Below are 26488 nucleotides of genomic sequence, written 5' to 3'. Positions count from 1 at the left end.
GTAGAGTTAAGACCAAGTGGGCATTGTAAATCAGTTGGAGAGAATGATCGGTGGTTGTGTGGCAATGGGAAACTGACTGACTGAGTATCCTAGTTTGATCTTCTTTTTCAGGAAATGGACAAAAGTCAGGTGACTGTATTATGACTTTTTTACGTCTGTCCCCAGTCTTTGATCCTGCTGGCCATGAGGTACTGCTGGTACAGGGTAGCATCTGAATATGCATCAGCTAGATTCAGCTACAGCTAAACAGATTTATTGTCTGTCTGTCTGTCTCATTAAGGTTCTTCTTCTTCTTCTTCGCACAACCTACTCTTTTTGTGACCTGTGTTGTGTTATACAGGTCAGGCTAGGTGTTCCCTTCTGTCTTTAATGTCTATGAATCATTGGTAGGCACGCATCCTGCAGTCTCGAGTGGCCATGGGTATACGCCCCTGAGTAGTAAGAATTTACTCAGTTATTTTTTGGCAGTCATGGCTGTGGCTGAAGAGAGAGACAGTCTCTGCCACAGCTGACACATTTGAAGGTGATGTTTTGACCCTTTGGACTCTGCCTTCTGCAAGCTCTTTTCTCCTTTGCTAGGCTGGATGGCTTACTCTCGTAACTCCGGAGACCTTTGTTAAGCTCTTGTTTCCAAAGGCTGCGGTTCTGAGTATGATCATCCCAGTTATCCACATCCAGATCCGTTTCTTCTAGGTCTCACTTGCTCACACCCTTGAAACACAATTTTGGGCACTGTTTGGGTCTTTTTCCAGATGCCAGTTCGCTGTAGAGGATGTCCTTTGGGAAGCACCCATCATTCATTCGGCACACATGCCCAAGCCAAAGGAGGCATCTCTGTTTGAGGAGTGTTGGTATACTGGCCCGATTGAGCACCTCAGTGTTAGTGACTCTGTCCCTCCAGGAGATGCCAAAGACTCGATGAAGGCAACAGCATAAAATATGTGTTTTATAAAAAGTAATTTGCTTTTTTTATATATATATATATAAAAGTGACCATTGTATCCTATCTCCAGTAGATGGTGCTAAAATCTTAGTATTGTGCTTATCAAATAAGAGTCATAACAAAAGTAAAGCATAAGGCTTTGCTAGAATACAGAAAAATTAAATATGAGAACAGAATAGTGCCACTTATTTTCAGTGGTTACCCTAGTTATATGGTCCTGGTTGCATATAATATATTCTAAGATATTTTCACAGATGTGCACGTCAGGGGTCAGCTGCTCTTACTCTTCAATATCAACAGTATTTTGCAATTCTACAGCATCTTCCATCTGGACGTCCCAAAGTTCCTCACAGACAGAAACTTATTGAACCACACAATGTGCCAGAGAGATTGTAACAATTTCTCATCTCCCTTTCTACAGGTGTGGAAAGCAAGGCCCGGAGAGTTATCCACGATCACATAGGAAGTTTTGGGTCAGGCTTCTGTCTCCCAGGTCTGGCCTACAGGATAATCCTTTGTCCCTTAGGTCAGAGTCCTTTCCCCAGTGCCTGTAAAAACAGTCAGAGGAGTCTGATCCATATGACATGTCAGAAGTATTGAGCCCAGTCACATGATCCAACTCTGCCATCAGAGACTGAGACTTTATACACTGATATGAGTCACTGATTCCATTGTCTATTATTACAGCGTCCAACCTGACTAGCTCAGCTGAGTACTGGGGAGCACTCCCAGCGGAAGAGGGAGAATCTTCTTATCCAAGTCAAAGAATGGTAGTGGAGCCACTCCATGCCGAGCACCAGGGTGGATAAAAATATCAGTATTTAATTTTATTAAAAAATCCGATTTTTAAACTTTAAATTGGATTTTTTATTTAAATGAGAAACAGGTTTATTTATTTAACAAAAGCTATTTACAATGACATTTGAATTTGAGAGCCTAAACTTATAATCTATTAAAATCATTTACATTAAATACAAACAATAATATTAAGCAGTACATATTTGCCTCCAAGCTTTAAAAAAGTCATACTGCTGAACTGGCAGTAGTCACTGGCTAATCACCTGAAACCCTGTTTGCTGAAATACTAAACCAGCTTTTGACAGCAGTAGCCTCCTCAGCAGGTACAGTGAAAATATTTTCTTCATTTCAGTTTATTCAATTGGTTCAGTTCAGTGACTAGTTCATTTAGTTCTTTCAAAGTTAAGAAATGAGTTGGGAGCTGAAAAAGCAGGAAAGCTTGGTTTCCTCTTCCAATTTATGAATAAGCATTCACTGTGAGAGGATGAGAGCTATTAGTTTTAAAATCTTGAAGGACATAGTGATCAGAAATAAACAGTTCAATGATAGATAATACTTCCTTTGTCTAATAAGTCAGTTAGTTTTAAAAGCAAAACATGTTCTGATAAACTTTTTTTATGAACTTTTTTTCTTGTATATCCAGCACATTTAAGGGAGTTTTATTTAATAGGGTAAAAATCTGTTTTTGGTAATTTTTAACTGAATTTGAATGTTCATCCAGACAGAGCTTGACACAAATCCCAGGTAAAAACTTAATCATAGTGTATGCTCCTGATTAGCAGAAAGAAACACCACTTTTAGTCTAAAGGCTATATTTAGTTGCAAATCGTCATATTTTAATGGTTACCTACCAATGAGAATCAGCATTTATTTAAAAAATATACTATAAAGTATAAATGAAAACATGATTAACATCAATGACTTAAATCAAGGTTTCAGTTCCAACACTCCATTTAATACACAGTTCCCAGATAAGGGAAGTATCAGATATTAAACTGATAAGAACAGATACTTGATTTTAGCCAAGCCAAGAAGCAAACAATGATAAAAACTTCCAAGATCTTCACGTCTTAACTAATGTAACATCAACCACTGAAGGCTCTCAAGAAAATGATAGAACAAACTTCTTGAACAGTATTAAACAAAATCTTTTAATAGGGCTATTAAGAACAAGCATCAAAACTGAAATAGTTTTAAAATCTCATTTACATTTGATGATATAAATCGTTTGTTTACTTTTTGTATTTCACTGAGCTAGGACAGTGAAATCTCTCTCTCTCTCTTATCTATCCTCTGATACTTACTATTGTATAGAGTGTCTAACTTTTCATTTCCCTTTACACTATAATATCAATTTCACAGTGAAATTCCTTTTTTTTTTTTAGTAAACTGGTTCCATTGAATAAAGACATTTCTGTTCCTCTCTCATAAAACCCTCTAGGTAACAAAACCCAAAAGTGAGACCTACATTTTTTGAGAGTGTCCCTTTAAGCCCCACTGTTCATGAAGACTTCAAATGGCCAAATCTGGCTTCCCCAAAGTTGTTAAAATCAGTTCCATTCTGTTTCAATTTAATTGTCACTTCCTCCTTCCTTTATATATGAGTAAACAGAAAACAACAAACAGCCATTGAAGGAAAATTGCTAGGATTAATTTACTATACAAGTGAGACATTCATCATTTTCTGAACTTGGTTCATTTGGTCAGTAACAACGAAGCATGTGGGACTAAGTATGGGATGTGCTAAGACACTGTCAGTGCACCAGATGGCTAGCGTTTCAGGCATGGATAGAACACTATATGTTGCTAAAACCTGGCTTTGGGAGCTGCATTCACCCTTCACGATACATTAAAAGGCCAATTTCCCCATGCTGATAGTGTTGTTATCATGCTGGCTTGAATCCATCACTTCAGAAGTGAAGAGCCACTCTGCAATTTTAGTCCACTTGTTTTGTGCATCCAGAGCTGCCAGACATTTCAGACATTCTGTCAGTCACTGATTTCCTGTCTTCATTCACTACTGCAGCCATTACTTTCCATCTTGGAGCCAGCCTTGGCATTTTTGAGCTTCGTGTGTGCTTCCAAAGAGGATGGACACATTTTGCCCAATTGCATCTTACTAGCCACTTTCTGGTATGAGCTAAAGTGCACACAGATGGAATTAATGGGCTGAGTTCTCTTTTAATCTACATCAGAGGAACTTGTTAGAAGCGAGATGTAACTGAGCCTAGCATTTGGCCTCATTATCATTTATATTATGGTAGCATACAGAAGCCACAACTGTGCCAGCAGCTGTACAAACACACAGGAGGAGACAGTTCCTGTACTGAAGACATTACAGTCTGACTAGTTCAGACAGATAAATGGTGGGATGGGACACAGAAGCACAGGGAAATGAAAGTACATGCCAACGTTTGCATAGCAGGCCTGTGGCAGAATCAGGAATGGAACCCAGGTCTCCTAAGTCTCAGTCAGATCTCTGTCCATGAGACCATGCTATTGCTTTCTTGCCTTACGTGGTCACCCTTCAATAGCAGCCTTATGTACATGAGAAATACAGTGAAACCTTCTGCTAATGACCATGTAGAGCTGGAAATGTGCCCAAAGACCCCAGTCATGAATCGGAGTTGGGGGGGAAGATCTATTTTGCCAGGCAGAAAAGAACAATCCAAGCCCAGATCTGTGTACAGTATTGCAGCCAAATCATGGATAGCACCTATGAAGAATATTTATGGTTTTTTCCCTGTACCACCACCAGTCCCACTACTGTGTCCACAAAGGGCCAACCACAGCTTAGTCCTCAATGATTTTTAACTCTTTTAAAAATGCATGTCTATAGTTCAGATACAATTAGTAGTGTTTAAATGCCGGCACATGTCACTAGAAGCAAAGGTCAGGTCCTACCAGCTAACGTTTATAATCCCCTTTAGGATGCAGTGATGATTTTTTGTTCCCCATCAGACAAATCTCTGCCATGTCAAAGGTCCTGTAATTGATCTTTGTCATTAAATTCAATAAAGCCCACATTTACAGATCTACCTGGTTTCAGGCTAATGTAGATAAATGAGGTTCATGGTAAAATATTGACTTTTTTCTTGCCACCTATGCACCTCAGCACTTTACGCGTGTGATTAACATACAAGAAAGGCTGTAAAATCAAATAAATGGCAGCAAGGAGCAACACGTTTTATGCTCCTTAAATGATATATGAGGTGTAGCTATTTATAGTCAGGTGGGGGGTGGGGAAATGTAAATGTCAGTCAATTCTAGGAATGCTGATACAGGAGATTTGTGGGGGGGGGGGAATTGATATTGATGTGAGGAAACTTCTGTAGTGGAAGCCAGAACAAGATGTAGTAATGTAATACTCATTTTTCTGTGCCCACACTATGGTTTATATCAAATACTGCCAAACACTGAATACAAGCTATTTTAAAGACATAAGAAACAAGGTACAATGTTTTAAACAGTGAGGATAATTAGTCACAGGAAAAGTTTTCCTAGGGTTATGGTGGATTTTTCATTCCTGGAAATCTTTAATGAAGATTGGATGTTTTTCTAAAAGAAGTGCTCTAGTTCAACTACCAGTATTGGACTTGTAGAAGGAACTAATTTATTCCTATAGCCTGTGTTATGCAGGAGGTCAAACTAGATGCTCACAGTGGTCCCTTCTGGCTTTAAAATCTGTGTACTGAATTAATACATTCAAATGGAAACAAAAAAACACATGGTATTGCCATTACAGTGTTATATTATTAGGAATGGCTGCATCCACCTTAAGGATGGATCCTCAAAAAGACAAGATGCCTGAAAGACATGAAAGAAAATATATCTATAACTAAAATCCTGACCTCATTAACATGGCCCACAGACAGGGAAGCCCTTAATACAGACCTAGAGCACAGGAAAACTATTAATTCAAGGCAAGCACATTGTTTTATTCCAAGCCATCCTTATTACCTGATTTTCAGAGGCATTAAGCATCCATTGAAGTCAGTGGGAATTATGGGTGTACAGCAGCTCTGACAATCAGGCCTTAGTTGTCTATTTTCAGTATGGCATAACCAGATCTTTTGGAGAGTCTGAAATGAGTCCCTCTCTTCATCTCCATCAATGTAGTTGGGAAATTTACATCACTAGATGACAGGAAGGATGGTCCAGTGCTGAAGTTTCCCTTTGTGAGTGTAACGAATAGCTCTGGTCTTCTGCTATGCCTGGTGTGTAATCTAACCTGACATAAGAACCGGATGAATACACTGATGGTATTATACAGCCTGGAGGCTTGATGCTGGGCATCCATGTTTAGACCTATTAGGACTCTGGAATGGCCCCTCAAAGGAGGTCTCTTTACTTCTGTGTTCTTTTCTGTTTGTTAAACTGTTTAAATATTTCATGAAGGATGTGAGGTAGAGGTTGCAGAGTCATATCCCTCTAGTAGAAAGGGCTAGACTCTAGGATATCCTGGGATGTCATCATGGGAGTCTTTGTTGTTGTTTTCCCTTTTGAAGTTAGTACACGTAGAAATGATATTGCCAGAGGATGGTCTTGTGATTAAGGCATCTGACTGAGACTGAGTTAAATCCTCAGTTCTGTCACAGACTTCCTGTGTGTTTTGGGGCAAGTCACTTAATCTCTCTGTGCCTCTGTAAATAGAGATGATAATATTCTTCATGGCGAGGACTATTTCTTACTATGTTTGACCAGTGTCTAGCACATTAGAGCCTTTATTTCAACTAGCGCCTCTAAGTGCTCCCATAATACATATAATAATGTCATGAAGCTAAAGAATCTTTCATCAGTTCTTATTTTATCCCATCTTCAACAAATGGCTATATGTACATTTTATTCATGAACCTCAGTGAGGGCTGAATGGGTATAGACATGAAGAGTCTGCTCTACTAGAGGGGTGGACTTTAGATCTTGTCCTGTCCTCACCACCATGTTCTAATGAGCCCTGAAAATATTTTGTTGTTTGTTCTTGGATGAAAAATAACAAAACTCTGACAGTATTTCAAGTGGAGTTTCTTTATTTCAAGGACATCATAAATTCCTTTTGAGATCCATTGACTCAGTTGCCTAAGTCCAATAAATTATAGCAGGTAATTAAGCTATTCATTTAGTTTCTCTGCTGTCTTTCCCAATATCCTGTGGATCTGATATAGCAAATGTATGTTTCAGTTAGAAACTTGTATAGCCAGTTGCAGCATTATTTTTGATGAGGGTTATGCAATTGTGTCTTATGACATTCATATATGAAAATTACTGTAACTTGTTCAATTAATTTTGCAGTCCCTGATACATTTTTTCTCTCTGGTGTGGAGAAAGGTCCTACCTGTGCCTAGCTTTTGATTCATTGCAGCTATCAAATGATTTAATTACATAACTCCCTAGAATGAATGTATTTGATGTATGTATCATAGGGGTGGGCAAACTTTTTGGTCCAAGGGCCGCATCGGGGTTGCAAAACTGCATGGAGGGCTGGGTAGGGATGGCTATGCCCCCCCAAACAGCCTGCCCCCACCCATCTTTCCTCCCCACTTCCCTCCCCCTTGACTGCCCCCCTCAGAACCTCTGACCCATCCAACCCCCCTTGCTCCTTCTTCCCTGACCCCCCTGGGGTCCCCTGCCCCTAACCGCCCCCCCTGGACCCCACCCCCATCCAACCCCCCCTGCTCCCTGTCCCCTGACTGTCCCGACCCCTATCCACACCCCCACCCCCTGACAGGCCCCCCAGGACTCCCACGCCTATCCAACCCCCCCATTCCATGTCTCCTGACTGCCCCCCCCAGAACCTCTGCCCCTCACCGCCCCCTGCTCCCCTGTCCCCTGACCGCCCCCGGGACCCTCTGCCCCTTATCCAACTGCCCCTGCTCCCTGTCCCTGATTGCCCCCTGGGACCCCTGCCCCTTATCCAACCCCGCCCCCACTCCCCGGCCCGTTACCATGCCGCTCAGAGCAGCAGGAGCTCGCAGCCCTGCCACCCGGCTGGAGCAAGGCCCATGCTGCCCGACAGGAGTGGCGGGCCAGAGCGCTGGCGGTGTGGTGAGCTGAGGCTGCGGGGCAAGGGGCCGGCAGGGGAAGGGGCAGAGACTAGCTGCCCCGGCTGGGAACTCAAGGGCCAGGCAGAATGGTTCCATGGGCTGGATGTGGCCCGTGGGCTGTAGTTTTCTCGCCTCTGATGTATCAGATATTCTCTGATGCTTGTTGCTGTAGTATCTAAGCACCTCATGATTGTTAATGACTTTATTCTCATAAGACATTTGTGAGGTAGGCAAGTGCTCTCTCCCCTCTTTTACAGATGGGGAACTGAGACAAATCTGTTAACTTGGGGGCTTTGAATCAGGCCCTAAGTGGCTTGCCTAAAGTCACATGGGAAGTTTGGACACAGTTGGGAAATGAACCCATATTTTCCAAATCTCAGTCTTGTGCTTTAATCCCATGACCATAGGAATGTTTTGGACTCAGCTGTACACAATCCTTTGCTTTCTTTTTTAAATGATTGTTGTCCTTGGTTAGTTTCTGAAATCATTACCATTTTTATAGTGTCCTGTTTCATTCTGTCTGTACCTAGGCTTCAAAGTTCTGTGTTGAGGCAGTCACTGCTAATGCTTCATGACTTTTAGCACAAGCAACTTGGTGACCAGAGGGCTACCAGTGACCTTTACTGTGAGCAGATCTTGAGCTGCAGTGTGACCTTCAGCTAGCAGACCTACTGGTAGAATGATCTGGATATAGCCATAGCAATAGCAATTTGAACAGAGATAGCTGAAAAAGTAGCAGCTGTTAATGGAAACTCCAATTATGCTTTCATAGTTAAGGCTGAGCTGAGTTTTTCCCTTAAAGGAGGGATTCAGCCAACCACTCTGTTATGTTTGAAGAGTACAATGTATCATCCCCACATTTACAGCCCTTGCTCTTTGAATGAATTTTCTGAGAATTTACGAATAAATTGGTTGATTTGTTTATGAATTAAAATTACTTAGTGACAAGTAGTGACACCCATGAGGAAAAGATGTCTTTAAAAATTAGTTTAAACTAATCTGAAACTAACCATACTATTATGCACTGATCATAATTGTATAGTTATTACATACAATTACATACATCGCTACAAGGCGGAGTTAAGGCTGTTTCAGTGCCCTTGCTGTGCATTTGCATACCTTTCTTTAGAGTTTAACCTTCACTCTGAATTTTCCAGTTTCGTAATGCTTGTTTCCTAGAAGAATCACAACTGCTCTGTAATGTTAACCTAGGGTTTATCTGGAATATTTGAGGTCCTTTTTTTGAATCACTGCAGTAGCAATCATAGAATATCAGGGTTGGAAGGGACCCCAGAAGGTCATCTAGTCCAACCCCCTACATCTAGTCCAACCCCCTAATGCTTGGGTTCTTCTTATTTATGTGCATTTCAGAAGCACGTAGAGCGGGTGGCAGAGATCAGGGCTCCATTGTGCTGGGGCGCTATACAAACACAAGCAAGACACTGTCTTTTGAAGCACCTACCTTATAAACAGAGAAGACAAACAGATTACCCACCCCTCCCCTGACTCCCTTCCATGTGGCTCTTCTGGCTGTCACCCCCGTTGCAACATGGAGGAGCTGGCTGCCATTTGTTGAATCCCCCTGTGGCTGCCCAACGGTAGTTGTGGACGGTACTTTGCAGGCCCCAATGTCACTTTCTGTAGTATTAGCTCTCATCAGGATAGACACTTGTCCTGGGCCACTACTGAGCAGAGGATGGAGCGTTTGGGCAGACACTAAAAGGTATTTAGGCAACCTCACTTCCCATTGCATCAATTCCTAAATACCTTTGTGAGGATCTGGGCCTTGGAGACCAACATCTTCTGTGTTCCATCTGCTCCTACTCCTAGCCCTGCTCCTGAGACCCCGTGTAAGGGCTTCTGCAGAGTACAAGGCAAGGGAGGAGATGCTGCAGAAGTGGTGGCATTTCTGCCCTTCAGTCTGGGCAAAGGGAAAAGCCAGTGGGGTGGGGTCTTCAAAGAGATGTTCCAGCCCCATAGTCTCCAGAGTTCCATGCCCTTGGGCCTGCTGCACTTGATTCCAGTCTATGGATATCCTGTCAGTTTCTCATCAAGTACTCAGGGAACAGTGGGAAAAATGAGAGAAGGGCACCAACTGCAAAATTCAGATAGAGATCTGGGGTCATATCCTCACCTGGTATAAAGTGGCATAGTGCAGTTGAACTCAATGAAGCAATGCCAATTTCAACTGAGAATCTGTCCCCCTGAATTGTAATTCCTCTAAAGTTTTCCCTAGGAGGAACCAGCTGCAAATTTTCCTTCTGGATCAGGGTCAGGTTGTGAACTATCCCAAAGTTTAGGGTTTTTATTTAGACCTATTTTGTAATAAAAACCTGGGGTTTTATTCATTAGGGAATTTCAGTGTCTTGTATGCAGAGATTACATAAAAGGTGTTCCATGAAAATCTAGTGAAGTAGCTCCCAACAAGAGCATTTTAATAAAACAGTGGAGTTGTTTATCAAGTTAAGTTCATTGTTGATGTTGGGAAACTAGCCCAAATCTGAGCTCCGAAAGTCTGATAACAGGGAGGGGAAAAATAGAGATGTGTCTTGGAATCCACAGACAATAACAGACAATGAAGGAACCCAAAGATAAGGGGGAAGAAATATTGTTAACCAAGGGGGATGGCAATTGTTTTCCACTAAATTAAATATGAGGCTGGGATTTGATTACATATCGTTTAACAAGATAAGGTGAGAAGTGCTTTGGTTTTCATGAGATGGCCATATAGATAAATAGGCTGCATGAAAGAATTATTTATCATAAGAAGCTTGACATGGAAATTCGGATGAATTATAAGAATGTTCTAAAGCCAGGCTAGCATTTCTATGGTTATCTGTCTACAATGCTAAACATCCATTTCCCATTAGTTCAGTGCTCCTCTCACTCCCTGCATTCAACATCCAGGGCCCACAGCTCTTCCCATCCACAATTCAAATGCTACAAGCAGGATCTAAATCTTTCATTGGTAGGAGACTTAATATTGAACTCTAGAGAGTTACCATATACAGACCTTCTGCCATTTGTGTATTAATGCAGCACATCGGGAAATAATGGCACTCAGCATGCTTCTAAGGTGCACCCAGAGCCAACTGCATAGAGGAAGGATGGTTCAGTGGTTAGAGCACTAGCCTAGGACTTGGCAGATCTGCATTCAGAGGTATTATTTTATGTGTCTGCAAAGAAGGCACATTCTCACCTGGAGACAGGAATACATACAGGCGAACCAGTCTGCAGTGCTCAGCTTGAATTGCTTCTCAGTCAATTGGAGGCATCTGAGATGTACACGTGAGATACTGTGGTGAGAGGAAAATGAGAAATCTAGCTGGGTAGCTATTTTATTAGCCTCTTAATGCATCACTCAAATTCCGATGAAGAATAAGCATAATCTAGCATCGCTCACAGTGTATCTGTTGGACTCACGTCACAACAATTAAACAGAGCTAAGGCATTTCAAATAACTAGGATGAAGGGTCAGAGGGAAGCATCCACCTTGCCAAAAGGAAAAAAATAGCTGGTAAAAAATAAGGCCAAAATTGGACTGGCCCAAATAGGATCTTAGACTGAATTGTGATGATAAAATGAGTGTCTCATTCAACAGAGGAATATAGCTGAGATAAACTCAGCACTAATTCCTTTCTATCCATCCTTCTATCTACTCTCTATCAAGTGCACAGCTCCAATTTATAGGAACTTTCCCCTCCCCAGTATGCCTGAGTGGGGTTGACCCTTTAAATTTGGCAGAGCCAAACAACCACAACCCTAATGTAGCCATTTTGCAACTGGTTGCTGCATATCTGTTTCTTCCATCTGGTAAGTACCTCAAATGTTTTTCCCACTCTTACTGCTCACAAGTAAATTCTGTTAATCTGCTACCTTCTTAGTACCAAGTGTTTTATCTGTACATGGTCAGTTATGGGCCCAGTCGTGATAGCTATTGAGAACCTTGGAACTCATTAAAATAAAGGATAATCAAGGATGCTCAGCATCTCACAGGATTGGTACCTAAGTGCCCTACTTTGCACAGAACAAGTTCTCTTTAAATAAATTTTAAAAAGACCCAAGTGAATAACATCACCAGTAAGAAGAAAAGGAGTACTTGTGGCACCTTAGAGACTAACAAATTTATTTGAGCATAAGCTTTCATGAGTTACAGCTCAATTTATAAAATGTTAAAATGAGACAGTGCTCATCCACTGGTTTATCTTTAGTTCAATGCTTTTTCCTAAGAGCAGTACATCAGTAACCTGCAGTATATTCTAACTGATTGAATAAAAAGTTATATTTAATTGGGAAATCAATGAGTAGGAATAGGGCAAGGAGGTCATATAGATTGTAGCATCCTGACCAATCTAACTCACTTGCCCTTTCTGTTGGTCTTTCATCATTAGATTTTACTTGCCAGTTCCTCAGCGGTCTTAATTGTGGGCACAGCAATTTGTCTTCAAATATCACACTACTGTGAAATCTATGCATCAATAAATACAGCTCAAAAGCTGTTTTCCACACGGCTGGAGAGTTAATTGGTTCCATGGTTAAAGCAAATGCTGTACTTCTTCACATTTGCGGGGATTTTTCAAGGTCTTCAAGTGGTTGGAGGCCGTTCATAAAGCCAAATTAAAGGAAAATATTGCCTTTGAATATAAAGAGATGTCCGGAGCAATCTTCTACATTTTATCTGTGCAGAACATTCTGTGCTGTACTGAAATCAAAGTACTGTTTAGAAATAAAAGAGGACATTTTTGAAACCATGGCTATGCTAAAGGTGAGCAAAGCAGATATAACCACTGTTCATTTTTTACTTACCAGCTTAAGTAGCACCTGATGTACTGAGTGCAATGAGTGAATATTAAAATTGCAAATCAATCCAGCCCAGGAATGATGTCTGTTCAGAATAGAGTAACTAAAACACTAGTCCATCTCATATGTGTTCCTTCCAATATAAGAACAAGCATACTGCGTATCCTGTCTCCAGACAGTGGCCAATGCCAGGTGCTTCAGAAGGAATGCACAGAAAAGGTAATTATCATGTGATCCAGCTTCTGGCAATCAGAGACCAGAGACACCCAGACCATGGAGTTGTATCCCTGACCATCTTGGCTAATAGCCATTGATGGACCTATCCTCCATGAACTTACCTAATTCTTTTTTGAACCCCATTATAATTTTGGCCTTCACAACATCCCCTGGCAATGAGTTCAACAGGTTCACTGTGCATTGCATGCAGACGTTCATCCTTTTGTTTGTTTTAAACCTGTTGCCTATTAATTACATAGTGACCCCTGGTTCTTGTGTTACATGAAGTAATAAATAACACTTCCTTGTGCACTTTCTTCCCACCAGTCATGATTTTATAGATCTCTATCATATCCCCCCTTAGTCTTCTCTTTTCCAAGCTGAAAAGTCCCAGTCTTTAATCTCTCCTCATATGGAAGCTGTTCCATACCCCTAATAATTTTTTGTTGCTCTTCTCTTCTAATATGGCTTTTTTTAGATAGGGTGATGTGATGGGGTGTTTATCTCACACTTTCCCTGAAAGGGTTAATGCAGACTGAGACAAGGGCAAATTAACTCAACAGATCACAGCTGATCACAGCTGAGGGAAATTAGGTGGCTAAGCAATCCCCTGACTCAGGGAGGGAGCCCATCTGAGGTGGAATGAGCTGGGCTGGATTTATAAAGCCAGGAAATCAGAAGCAGAGGGGGTTGCAGGGAAGTAGTCTGCAGTCTCTTCCTGGGTGAAGGGAGATGTGTTTGGGATGACAGAGGCAGGTAGCCTTTGGTCACTCCCTGGGAGGAGGGAGTTTGGGCTTGCACACCCAGAGGGATGGGGAGAGCCAGAAGAGGCTCAGGGAAAGGCAGCAAAGTCTAGGAGGGAATAGACCTTGGCTGCTGACTTGAGGATCCCTGAGCTGGAACCCAGAGTAGAAGGCTGGTCTGGATTCCCGTACCAGCCACAAAGGGAGTCGCACCTGGGGCAGTGAAGGGGAAGACTGCCTGAGACTGCTAGTAAGAAGAGTCTTTAACTCTACCCCAGAAGGGAGAAACATGGTTAGCAACTTGACTGGAGGGCTGAGTCACCAAGAGGAGGCAGCAGGTCCTGGAATAAGAGAGGGGACACAGATAGCGGCAGCAAGGTGTGCAGCAAGCAGCCGAAAAAGGCCTCAGACCTGAAAAAAGCTAACCCCCAGATTGGCTAGGAGGAGATGCCACCTGTGTTGAGTGGACCCCATCATAGATGGCCAGAGCTGCACAGCAGAATTGTTCCTGGTGTCGTGTGGCTGCTGTCTACCTTGCAATGTAGCTACTGTAAACATAGGGCTTGACTGTGTCTTGAGGGATCAGTCTGTGGCAGAGGGGCACAGCTGTGTAAGACATTGTGAGGTGGAAGGAAAGACCCTACCTTGTGGTTATGGCAATAGACTGGGCATGAGGAGATCTAAATCTACTTCCCAGATCCATCACAGGCTTTTCTTGTGTGACAGTAGGAAAATCACTTAGGGCCAGATTCTGCCATGTTACTCAGTGGGACTGTTGTGCAGTGAGGTACTGCTGTGAAAAAAGGTGGCAGAATCAGTCCCACAATCTCTCCCTGCTTCAGTTTCTCATCATTAACATGGAGATAATAATGCTCCCTACCTTACAAGAGTGTTGTCAGGATCAATCATTAGCATTTGATGCTCTCAGTTGGGTCTGTTGAAGCACCTAGATAGCTAGGCAGCCACATTGGATGGGACTCCCAAAGGTATTTAGGTGTCTAACTCCCATAGATTTCAATTGGAATTAGGTGCTGAAGAACTTTTGTGAATCCCACCCATCGTCTCCTGGCAAATTCAGTTTTACTGTCCCAGGGTGTAGCGTGTGCTCATTTACAAGCTGCTGTCAGAACGATGATGGGGTGGGGGAGGGGGGCAGGCATCTGACTGTGGAAGGACATCGTCTACCTGAAAAATACTTGTACAAATAAATCTGCTTCCTAATGGTCTGAGGCACATGCTGTAAGAAGCCTGTTCTCTGAGCCAGTCAGAGTGCAGACTTGAATAACAGTGCAGTCTAATGCATACATATCCAGAAGACAAATTGATTATCTCTACATCAGTCATTGGGTATAATGGAAATAAAGCTTCTGTAATAGAACATTATCACAGGGTTCAGTGTCTCTGGCTTTTGGGTTGGTTTTATCTCTGTATTCATGCAACAGCTGGGGATCCTGTGAGGTAGACCATTGATATTATCGTGCCCCTTCATGTGCTAAAGTTTGACAGGCCTGAAACTAATAGAACATTTTTTCCCTGATCCAGATCCTAAAACCAAACCTAAAAGCTCCTCTGAAGGATGGTGTCCTTTTAAGCAACTGTAGTGAAACAGCAATTGTACAGGAGCCACATCCTTGCCTGCCTCCTTCTCTAGAGCAGGAAGGGTATGAAAATGTGCAAGAAACCCAAGAATGGAATTAGTCTCCTTGTCAATGTATATTAAATGCCCTGCAGAGTAGAGAATGACACACAAGCATGCCCTTAATTCACAAATAAGCGCAGTGCGTTGGGCTCGGCTCCAGTGCCCAGGTGGGTTTCTTGTGGGTGTTTTTCAGGCAGAGAAGCTGTCTTTACCTACATTGCAACCCTAGCTTAGGAGGAGCTGTTAGGTTTGGTGTGTACACAAGATCTGCCTGCACACAAATGATCCTCTCAGAAAGTATCTTTGTGAATGTGTTCTTAATGAAATGAATGTGTTCTTAAATTCTACATGTGTAGACTTTACTTGATCTTTGCTGGCAGATGAAGACCCACATTCACTGTGTTTTGTTCTTTCCCCAGTCACAGGTTCTTATTGTTCCGTTAGTTTTATGGAACTCTGAAAAGCAGGCAGGTTTGTAGGTTTTGTGCAGAGTGCAGCTATTACCTATTTTCATTTTGCCAATGGGGATTTGGCTAAATTATCTCCCTCTAGCACATAAACTGTAACTCTGTTTTTTATGCACATCACTGATGTGTTGTTGAGGTTTCGTCCTACAAACACCAGAGAAGATTGTCTTGTGACTTTGCCCTGAGCAAACTGACTTTACTAAAAAGTTGCGAGCTGTAGCTCACAAAAGCTTATGCTCTAATAAATTTGTTAGTCTCTAAGGTGCCACCAGTACTCCTTTTCTTTTTGCGAATACAGACTAACACGGCTGCTACTCTGAAACTTACTAAAACTGAAGCTTCACCTTTGTGGATATTGCTTTAGTGTTTTCTTTCTGAAAGTAATTTTCTTTCATGAGTAACAAGCTGTAGTCATGTATTACAGCCCATAGAACTGGAATCTCTAGGCAAAGTATCCTGTCTAGTTGGGGAAAAAGCAAAGACTAAGTGTTCAGTTCTCAGTTACACAGTGTAGATCTGATTATTGTTCAATCAATTCACTGGTTTTGTCTTCCCTCTGACTCATGTTCAGTAGAGTTTAACTATATTATAAAGTGCAACAGTTTAGCAAGGCAAAAAATAATAATGGAAAAGGGCCGCATTAGTGTACAAACGTTTTCTCCAATTGGATTTCCTTTTGGATTTCATGTGTAATTAAACATTCTGCTGAAATGTGCCACTAGATGTGAATAGTGATGAATTTAATAAATTATTTTCCCCTTCGCACAAAGTGCAGGGTTAGGCTGGGCCACTGCTTGAATTCCAGTCCAGGCTGCAAACCCCTTGCTCCCTCTGAGGAGGCATTACTCACATGAGTAGTTCTATTAACTTCAATGGGACTGTGGGCGTGAGGGACTGCTCTTCTTAGGGAGTAAGGGATTTGTAATCTGGCCTTTAGAAAGAGGTATTCTCCTTCCCAGGTAGGGGGTACTTTTCTGCTAGAGGGGGTGTTCTTTTAAAGCCTGATTGCACAATGCCTGCTCATATTGGTGAGCAGTGACCTGCTCAGATAGTCCTATTGACTGCAAGAGAGACTGCTTGCGGAAGAAAGTGTTCACCCATATGAGTAAGAGCTTCCCAGCTGGGCCCTACATTTGCAAAGAGCTTTGAGATGAAAGGCACTATAGCCATGCCTTGGACATTATCAATATTTCCTTTTAGGAATTTTAATGTTACACATGTGAGCATTCAGCTGATGGTTGGATCAGAATTCTCCAAGCACAGTATTTATGTTAGGCTATTTCAGATCCTAATAGTCAAACCTAACCAAGGGAATACAATTAGTTGGCCTGGGTCACTTCAGGTGAAAGATCTTTGTGACCTTTTCCCCTTTTGCCTTTTTGTAACAACCAGAGCCTTGCTCATTTTTGAACATTTGAGCTCACTACTTACTATATGTTTCTCATTCCTTCAGGTTCCCAACAAAATCCATCTACCTATCGCCTCATCCACTTTTACATCCCTCTTTAAAGCTCATCTCTGCCATGATGCCTAGAAGACAGTGCTAGCAGCCAGGCAGGTCCCAAGCCATGACTAACGCCAATCTTGCCACAATACAGTTGTTTATTGCTACCTCATTCTAAAAGATATGCTCTAGGAATTATGTTGGGGAAACTGTATGGCCTGTATTATGCAGGAGGTCAGATGAGATGATCACAATGCTCCCTTCTGGCTGTGGAATATATTAATCTATTTTCAAAAAGTATTTGTACCAGCACCTGGCATCCAATCCCTGAGCGGGGCCCGAGGCAGTACCTTAATAAAAATAATGATGACTGTGCTTCTATGCAAGATCAAACTGGGGAAGTGGTAAGAACTGCTATTGGGAGTGCTGCATTCCACATGTTGTTTGAAGGAACAATGAGCCAAGGAAGAAAGGAGCATTTTGCTTTCAGAGTTAAACTATGGGAGGGGCAGAAACTCATCAAGAAGAAAGAGAAAAATTCTAACATGAGCTTCTAGCCCAGGGCAAGCACGGTGAGAAAACTTGATGTGTGATCCCAGGCTGCCATGCTGGAGGAAGATCCCCCTCCTAAGAGCTTGAATGAGTGGCAAGCATTAAAATGCTTAAGCCATCCCCGCTGCTGTCTAGGATTGTGATAGCTGCAGTTCCTCAGGTCTGTTGACAATAGTGGACCAAGAAACTTCAGTAGCAGGGGGCACCTGCCTTGCCAGTGATCTTTAGATAATAATGCCACTTTTGACTTCTATAGCACCTACTGGCCAATATGCTCACAGTTTTTTTTACAAAAAATACTGACTCCATCTTGGCAATTTCCCAGTGAAGAACAGTAGATATAATGGCTGTTGTTCTCGTCTTGCAGATGGGAAAACTGAGGCAGCAGGAAGGTAAGGCCAACATCTTAAAATGTGGCTGCTTTAGAATTGGCATTGTCAGTAACCTGACATGGATGGAGCAAACCTCAGATGACTAGCTCCACTGAACAATATCTAGTGGAAAGTTTCTTCTCAGTGGCATGGGAGCTCCTCTCCTGTAACTACTCTTATAATTGGTGGACTCTGGATGGGGAGGTTTGGATTTGTAGGTGTTACTGTAATACCTGTAATACCAATAATACTTGAAATATATGTGAGTATCTTCCCCAGCTGTATTTACAATCTAGCTAAACCATGTGCATACATAACCAGGGGATGGGAAGAGACCCAATCAAGGCAGCTGAGAGAGTCAATGTAGCCTGCTCCGTAGTGGTTCCACAAAGTTTATTTGGATTTTTTTAATGTGAAAAGGAATAACAATTTTCAGTCGTGTTGTTTGATCAGATCCATCTGAGAAGAGGGCTAAGGCCCCGATCCTGCAAATGGAATGATGTGGGCAGGCCCCGTTTAGGAAGCATTGTTGGTGGAGAGGTGGAAACATGGCAGATCAGGCAGGGAGGGGTTTCCAGGAGTATTGGGTAATGGGGAAGAAAGTCCAAAGCCAGAGACTTTTACAGACTCCCCTTTGTGCCTTCAAAGATCTCCCCCATAATTAATTGCATAGGTTGGGCGGCATGGAGAACAGACAGAAGAGGGATGAGAGTAGGAAGGGTGGGGGGGGGCTGGGTACAGTAGGGCAAAGGGGGATCAAAGAGTGTAAATCTGATACAGAGGGTGATGGGTACGTGTAACATATAAGTACGGGTACAGAAATCATCATACCCAAAAGTGAAATGCATCCTCCTTAGGCAACTGAAACAATGGGGAAATTCAGGCAGGCAGAATAGAATTTCTTTGCTAGCTGAGACCAAGACAGGGCAGCTCTAGCCTTTTCAGCTGAAGAACACGAGTCGAGCAAGAAATAAAAAAAGAGCGCCATCAGCAGGCTGCAGCTTTGTATCCCAACAAGTTGCTGTCATTTTTTTCTAGAGCAGTAATGAAAGAAAATGAGTGGACTTTGTTTTAAATAATTGGGAATCTGCTGGGCAAGTGAGCAAAAAAAGGGGTGGGATCATTTTAAATGCCTGAGTGGCTGTAGGGACTGGTGGATTAATTATTACATTAGGAAGAAGAAATGCCTGGGTTCTAATCCTTGCTCTGACAGCAGCTTGCTGTTTGTCCTTAAGCAGATCATCTCACACCGCTGACTTCATTTCCCCATCTCTAAAATGGAAATAATACTTCTTTTCAGGGAGTTGCTAAACTTAATTAAAGAGGGCCTCATTCTGCTACCCTTATTTATGTTAAGCATAGCACCTTGCTTGACAAGTAGTTTCAGTTAAATTGTTCCAGGAGCAAGTTACTATTCAGTGTGTGTGAGGGGCAGAGACTCTAGTCCTAAGTGTTCAGTATAAATACAACCTCAGTTACCTCAAACTCTCCATCTGAGACAGTGTCATGTCCCGTGATGTCTCTTAATGACACTGAAAATTCTTTTGATAATTGAGGTGCTATTTTTAAAGGAAAGAATGACTAGAAATGATCCAACTACACGAGCGTCTTCCAAAAGGTCATCAAAGGTATCACTGTAACTGACATAATTTTTGTCAATGTATAATTTCCCCCTTTCTCAGGACATAATAGTCCATGTTGCTTGGCTTGGGGACACTGAATATAGAAATCATTGGACAACAGCAGATGGCAAGTCATTCTACACTTGAATAATCAATTTCAGAGTTGCTCTGCACCTTGACATGAGCTCATTCCTTTTTATTTCTCAGAAGTCCCATAGATTTTTTTTTCAATTGGATTCAGGTCAGACCTTTGTTCGGGCCATTAAGGGAAATTGATTTTGTGGGGGATTCTGCTAGTGCTGTAGAATCCTGACACTACAGTCAGATATACACAATTGAGGAAATAATTACAAATTTATTGCTACTTTAATGGGACCTCATGTAACTGCTCTTGTCCAAGAGTGAATGGTGACTGAGTTTGCTTCCCTCTAAGGTACTGCAGACCTTGATAGGGTGCAGCTTATGCCCTGCCATGTACTTAGCCAGATACTCTACCCAGTGAATAGGAGATGGAGCCTGTCTCTCTCCTTCCTCTGCTCATGGGTGAGAGGAGAACAGTATTTGGAAAGGGTGCACTCTGCACTGGAATTGGACTCTAGATCTGGGTAGGCTGACCAAGGAGGCATATGCGGGACTTACTCCCCCTCCCTGCCCTACTTGGCCAAGTAAGACAAGGGGCCAGTCTAGATTTAAGCAACCACTTCAGTATAGTATACTGTAGTAATTCTGGTAGCATGTGTGAGAAAGGTAGTGGTCCTTGCAAACAAATAGTGTCCTTATAGAAAAGACCTGTAGGATTTAATAAGAGTGAAACCAATAGCATTCACCAGAAATTGTACTGAAAATGTATAGCATTTAATCGAGAATGAGATCACTTCTATAGCTTGTGTGAGTCATCCTGTCAAATTCTGTAGCAGGGATAGTTTTCTCTATTCAGGTCTATAGGATGGCTCAAGAGGCCTACATTTCATATTAAAATTTTATAGCTCTCTCCCCAAAAGAGGCAATAACTAATAGGAATCAGGTTTACCAAACCCCAATGAGTAATGCCATGTGTTGTTGTTCATTGCAGAAGGCACACAAGTACTTTATGGAAAAAAACCTTGTCATGGGGTCTGTACAGCCCAAAAGTAAACTAAGGGGTAATGCAGAAATGACCTGCCTGCTCAGTCAGTGTTGTTTGGCAGCCCCACAGCAGCTGTGGAGTTAAAAGGGCAGAAAGGCAGGAGGATGGGGTGGCTACCAGACAGGCTGGTGAGAAGCTGCCAGGGAAGCCAACACTCCAGAGAGAGAAAAGCAGAACAAGAGGCTGGAAAGCCCACAGAGGTAGGTAGCAGCTCAGGGAACAGCCAGGGATGTGAGAAGGATTAACTCTAGCTCCTCTAACAAGGGCCCCAAGCTGCAACCCAATGGAGTCAGCAGGCCTGGGTTCCCTGACCTCTTTGCAAGACTAACAAGGGAGAGTGCAAATGGCAAGGACTACACGTGTTAGACAGAATTCCCTTTTGGGACTTTTTCCCCATGAAAGGGGATAGACTGAGCAGTGATTTAGCTGAAGGGCAAGGCCACATAAGATGACAGACTATTTTTACTCCAGAAAGGCAGGGGGGTGGGGGAGGCCGGGGGTGGTAGACTGAAAGGGCCACTGTAGCACTGCGCCTGGATGCATGGATTAAAGGCGAGAGCGTGCTTCTACAGACCTCTGTAATAGGTCTGTGATGGGGTATACAAACCCCACACTGGGATGGAAGGACAATACTGGGCCCAGCTAGCCTCACCCCTCCAATCCTGCAGAGCATGCTCCAGTTGGATTCAGGGTTGAAAAGGGAGCAACCCAGCTCAGAAGGAGGAAGGCTGGGGAGGAATGCAAAAGGGGCTGGAGATGCCTCCCTGAAACCTCAGGACTGCATGCTGATCCTGGTTGGGGCTGATCTTTTGGTTTCCTTTTTATTTCTTTTTCCTTATCTGGGGCCAGAAGCAGAGATAACGGTGGTAGGAAGCAACCCAGGGAGGGAAACACAGAGGATCCACACCCCTCCAGGAGTCTATGCTGCCGACCCTTCTAGGGCCCTGGATCTGAGCCCACTGGAGTAGATGGACCCAGGCTCCCCTACCCGTGCCCCATGACCGAGTGGGTGCTAACTTTCTATTTGTGTGGCACAGCTCACCTGTTGTACAGCACTTACAGAGATATCTATTATGAGAGCTGTGTTGGTGGTTGTCCAATGGACTGAGAAAGATAGGTTGTTTGGCAACGGTGGTCTTCTGATAAATGTAAAGATAAATTGTATGTGGTATGTGTGAAGACACTTTGGGGAAGGTCTCTGAAGACAGATAATTGCCTAGGAAGTGTGATCTCTTTTATGGGTTTTACTGTAATCATAGTAACGCCAGATCTAACCTGGAAGATGAGGTGGAACAGATTTTCCTTGATCCACTGTGGGGGATATTGGAAGCCAAAAGCTTGTGGATTATATCAAACCATGCTATTTCCTCCCAAGCCAATTTTATTTCTCCCACCATATAGATAGTCATATAGGGAATGTGTGCTCAGGTTAAGGGTAAAGCTACATTTTATTAATGGTAGTTGGGGATGACACTGGTTTGTCTCTGAGGCTGTCTAAGGCAGTTATTTCTAGCATTGTTTCTAGATCTGGTATCAGCGCTTCTGTCATCACTACTTTAAATAAGTGTAGATACTGGAAACACACTAAAAATAACATGGCTGTGCCCTGAATAAAACATATATCTCATACCCAATGGAGAAAGTAAGAAAACAGCTGAAATATTGGTGGTCCACACCAATTAATCAGAGTCTTGCCCATGGCTCCTTTGTTGCAGATGATTACAGGTGTATCTGTATGTCTGCACGGGACCAGATACTCAATTCTAAATCACTGTAGCTCCATTGAAGTCAGCAGAGGTATCTCAATTTACACCACATAACTCATACATGGACTTTGGTCTCAACCACATAAATTTCTTTATCTACATCCTTGGAGCCATATTGTATGAATCCCTTTTCTTGATCAGCAGATATTTGCATGGAAGCCCCCACTGGAGTCAATTTAATCAACTTAATATGTTCATGCCCCCAAAATAGCTCTTCAGTAGGATGTCTTTGTTACAGCCTTTGCACAGAGGTGAATTTTACCCTTTGAGAGTGATGCCTTTGAACCTTCAGAAATGCTATGGAAGCAAATGCTGTAGGTTATTCTTTCCCATTTTTATATGCCTGAAGTGATAGTTCACACCCCTGCCAGAGAGGCATACTATGCTAAAAGCAGGGGAAGTTGTTGATTAAAATGCATCCATAGACTTTGAGGTAATGAGTTTGGCTTCCTCAATGCCTTATTTTGCCAGTTTCTCCAAAGCCACATCACGTTATTTTAACAATGTAGACGTTAGGCTGTGTAATGATGATAAATTTGGAATGGATTCTCTTGATGCAGCATGTTTTATTTTGATTTTCTGGTCTGTCGTAGGCTTCATTGATTGTCTAGTGGCATATTGCTTTAAGACACTTGCAATTTAAAGTTGGAATTATCATGTTGCCCTGGTATTGCTCTTAGAGTGAATGGTCAGGAAGGCCTTTTATGATAACGTTCTCTCACAATGGCAAAACAAATATTGTGAGTAGATAAAGGATCTTCTAATAAGTGTCCTGTCCTGAGTGAGATTTAGGAAAATTAAAGGTTTGTTAGACATCACCATCATGCTTAACATTTTGAATTAATTGCCTCCAGGTTGGCAGAGGAGGTATACAGGCATAAAAGCGCTGTAACAGAGGTCCATTGTTTCAGGCTATCTGCAGACTCAGGAAGACAACACTACATTTGTTACCGTTGGTTCATATTTGGCAGATTTACTTTGCAACCATATGAGGGAGAATTCATATAATTTGGGGCAGGGAGGGAGGAAACTTCAACACTGAAGCAGAGTTATGCGTAGGGGAAAGACTCTGTGGCAAATTTCACAACCACAAAATAGCTGTATAAAAAGGGACCTAGACTTAGGGTATTGAGCAGATCCCAATTGCCTCTAGATTGACCAGAAGAGTATATTCTCCAAAGCCAAAATGTGATCACAAGCGAGAAATGGCCCATAAAGGCTGCAAATACTGAAAGATGTGAATGAAGAAGTAGGCATATCTCTTTGGTGCAGACTCCCAAATACAGAGGAAAGCAGCACTAAGGGACACATTTTCAGAGGAGCTAAGGTCCAGCTTCAAAATTAGCACTTTTTTCATCACCGGAGTGAATTGCAGGTGGAAATCCATATACCATGGCCAAGGGGCCATATAAGAACCTAGGTAAAAAGTGATGCAAAAACTTAGATTTTCAACTACCTGCTTTGTTTCAAGGTAGAAATGACTGGAGGAGAAACGTTTTGTTTTGTGGCAACTTTCAAGGTTTCAGAAAAATGAATAAATAAGTTGTAGACCCAAGTTCAGAACAGAACTTTTCATCCCACATCACCCTGAATCAGGGTCTTGAACCTGGGTTTCCTACATCCCAAACCACTCTCCCACTCTTTTGTTTCTTCCATGAAAGCTTTATCGAAGTGGTTCAGCTTTGATGAACCACTTTCAGCATATTTTGGTGAAATTTCTTTTTGCCAAAGATGTTCCGACCAGTTCTAGTTAGAAGTAAAGGACTCAGATTTCTGCTTGTAATTCAGCTGCAGCTGCAAAACTGCAGCCTCAGAATGCCCTATAAAAAGAGAAGCTGCTTTTCAGGAACCTTGCGCTAGCACTGAACAGGAAATGAGCCTTGGTTCTTTAGACTGTGATTAGCCGGCGGGAAGCCAGAATATAGCTAAATGTGCCAAAAATCACCTAAATCAGAGGATTGAGTTTGTGTGGTCACAGACTTGTAACATCTGATCAAAACTTGTATGTCACCATAAATTTGTCCTACTATTAAAAATAAACCTAATTGTAAATGCTGGAATTGTGTGAAGAAAAGTCACTGGGTCAGATCATTTTCAGGTATAAATTGGCATGGCTTTATTGACTTCTGTGGAACTGCTGATTTCATATCAGCTGAGGACCTGGCCTGCAGTTGCTTACCAAATGAGAAAATATCCTCCTACTGTTAAAAGAGTAGCAAAACAAATTCCATTGCTTTGAATCTAGCAAATTAAGGGAAAACTGCTGAGGATTTCTTCACCCTTTCCCCTCTCCACTTTATTTTCTAATCTAATGGCTGGCTGAATGAAATACGGAACCTTTCAGGGATATAATGCAGTTGAGCAGACAGTAAAAAGGTTTCTGCATTTCACTAGTAATCTACTAGAGAAATCTGTTGCCGATAAAACAATTGGCTTTTCTTTTTCTTTTGAGCTGACACACAGTTCTTTCTAACTCAATAAAGGTGTTTTATTGCACTTACTAAAGATATCAAGGATATTAAACAGCAATGCATAATTTACAACAGACTTTATAGACAAACAAGTCATTATAGCCACTGCTTTCTGGAATGTATTTATTACTACTTTACTACCTGCACTAGTAACCGCGATGAACTTCCAGTACATCTGTCTGGTGAAAAAACAGAAGGAAAGTAGACAGGGGCTGAAGGAGTGAAGAGAGAAATGGAGAGAGCTGGATGTACTTTGGACACTTGCCAGTTTATCTCAGATACATATATATGGTTACCTCATTGGCGGTAGTATTCCCTTTACTTACTTTAGGAAATTCTTTAAATTTAGAGAGGCCAGATGGTGCAGTGGTTAGAGAACTAGCCTGAGAAACCTAGGTTCAAGTCTCTCCTCTGCCACCAACTTCTGGATGACTTTGGGCAAGTTACATTCTCTCTGTGTCTTAGTTCCCCATCTGCAAAATGGGGGTATTAGTGCTGCCCTGCCTCACAGGGCTCTTGTGAGGATAAATACCTAATAATGTGAGGTGCTTAGATGCTACCATGATGGGGGCCAGATACATGCATCTAACTTAAAATTTAATTAGAGCTCGTTGCAGTCTAGTCCTTAGATGAGACTGCAGTGAGGGATTGGGGCACACTCCCCCCTCTGTATGGAGCCTTGGCTATCACATATACTGTGATAGTGCCTGAAGGCTCCAGTTGGGATTGGGACCCTGCTGGGCACTAAACAAACACGGAGAGAGACAATCAGAGGGCTGGTGATGTCAACAAGGAAACGAACACAACGCTGACAGTTTTCTTCATGACATGTTTTGGTGCTGGGATTCTTTTTTTTGTTTTCGAATGGTGGAAAGGGGTGGGCTGATGGGAGAGGGCAGGAATGGGGAATTGGTAACTGGAAAGGAGCAGAAGAACCAAAGGGAAGGGAGGCATTCGCAGTTCATCCCCTGGGCAGAATTAATTTACTCACCCGGGCGCGCACGTCCTTAATCCATTCTCCACACCGCATAGTTGCTCGGCACACATATATAGCCTGGGTGTTGCGGGTGACTCAGCATGCCATGAGTATAGTGTGAACATTCAGAATGTCTGGATAACCCTTCTGAGCTGGGGTCTGGCCCTACTTTCCTTACACAGGCAAAACTCCCTGAAGCCCACAAAGTTTTACCTTCATAAAGCTGCTGGGTCAGGACCTAAATGAAAAACTGCAACAAAGGGAGATCCTCAAAGGCACCCAGCTTCCACAGGCATGCAATGGGAACTGGGGGCCTAACCAGCCTTTGTGCCTTTGAAAATCTACCCCAATTAGCTCACTGTTCTTAAATGTTTATAATGGCACTATCAATGGGACCACTTGGGCATGCAAAGTTAAACACATATAGAAGTGTTTAGAGAGTTCAGGCCAGTGCTTGTAAGTGAATCAAAAGGAAGGAAGTTGGCGGATGTTTAGATCTTGGCGCTACTAATT

General features: G+C 42.4%; 1 pseudogene; it reads right to left on the bottom strand.

Moving 5' to 3' along the window:
- Positions 1-2670: 2670 nt before the first annotated feature.
- On the bottom strand, positions 2671-2780 carry LOC119850264 (annotated as a pseudogene).
- Between the last annotated feature and the right edge of the window lie 23708 nt (positions 2781-26488).

The sequence above is a fragment of the Dermochelys coriacea genome, chromosome 1 (genome assembly GCF_009764565.3).
Source record: "Dermochelys coriacea isolate rDerCor1 chromosome 1, rDerCor1.pri.v4, whole genome shotgun sequence".
Classification (NCBI taxonomy): Eukaryota; Metazoa; Chordata; order Testudines; family Dermochelyidae; genus Dermochelys; species Dermochelys coriacea.
Note: the sequence above shows the minus strand (reverse complement) of the source record. Positions and strands in the feature narration are given on the sequence as shown.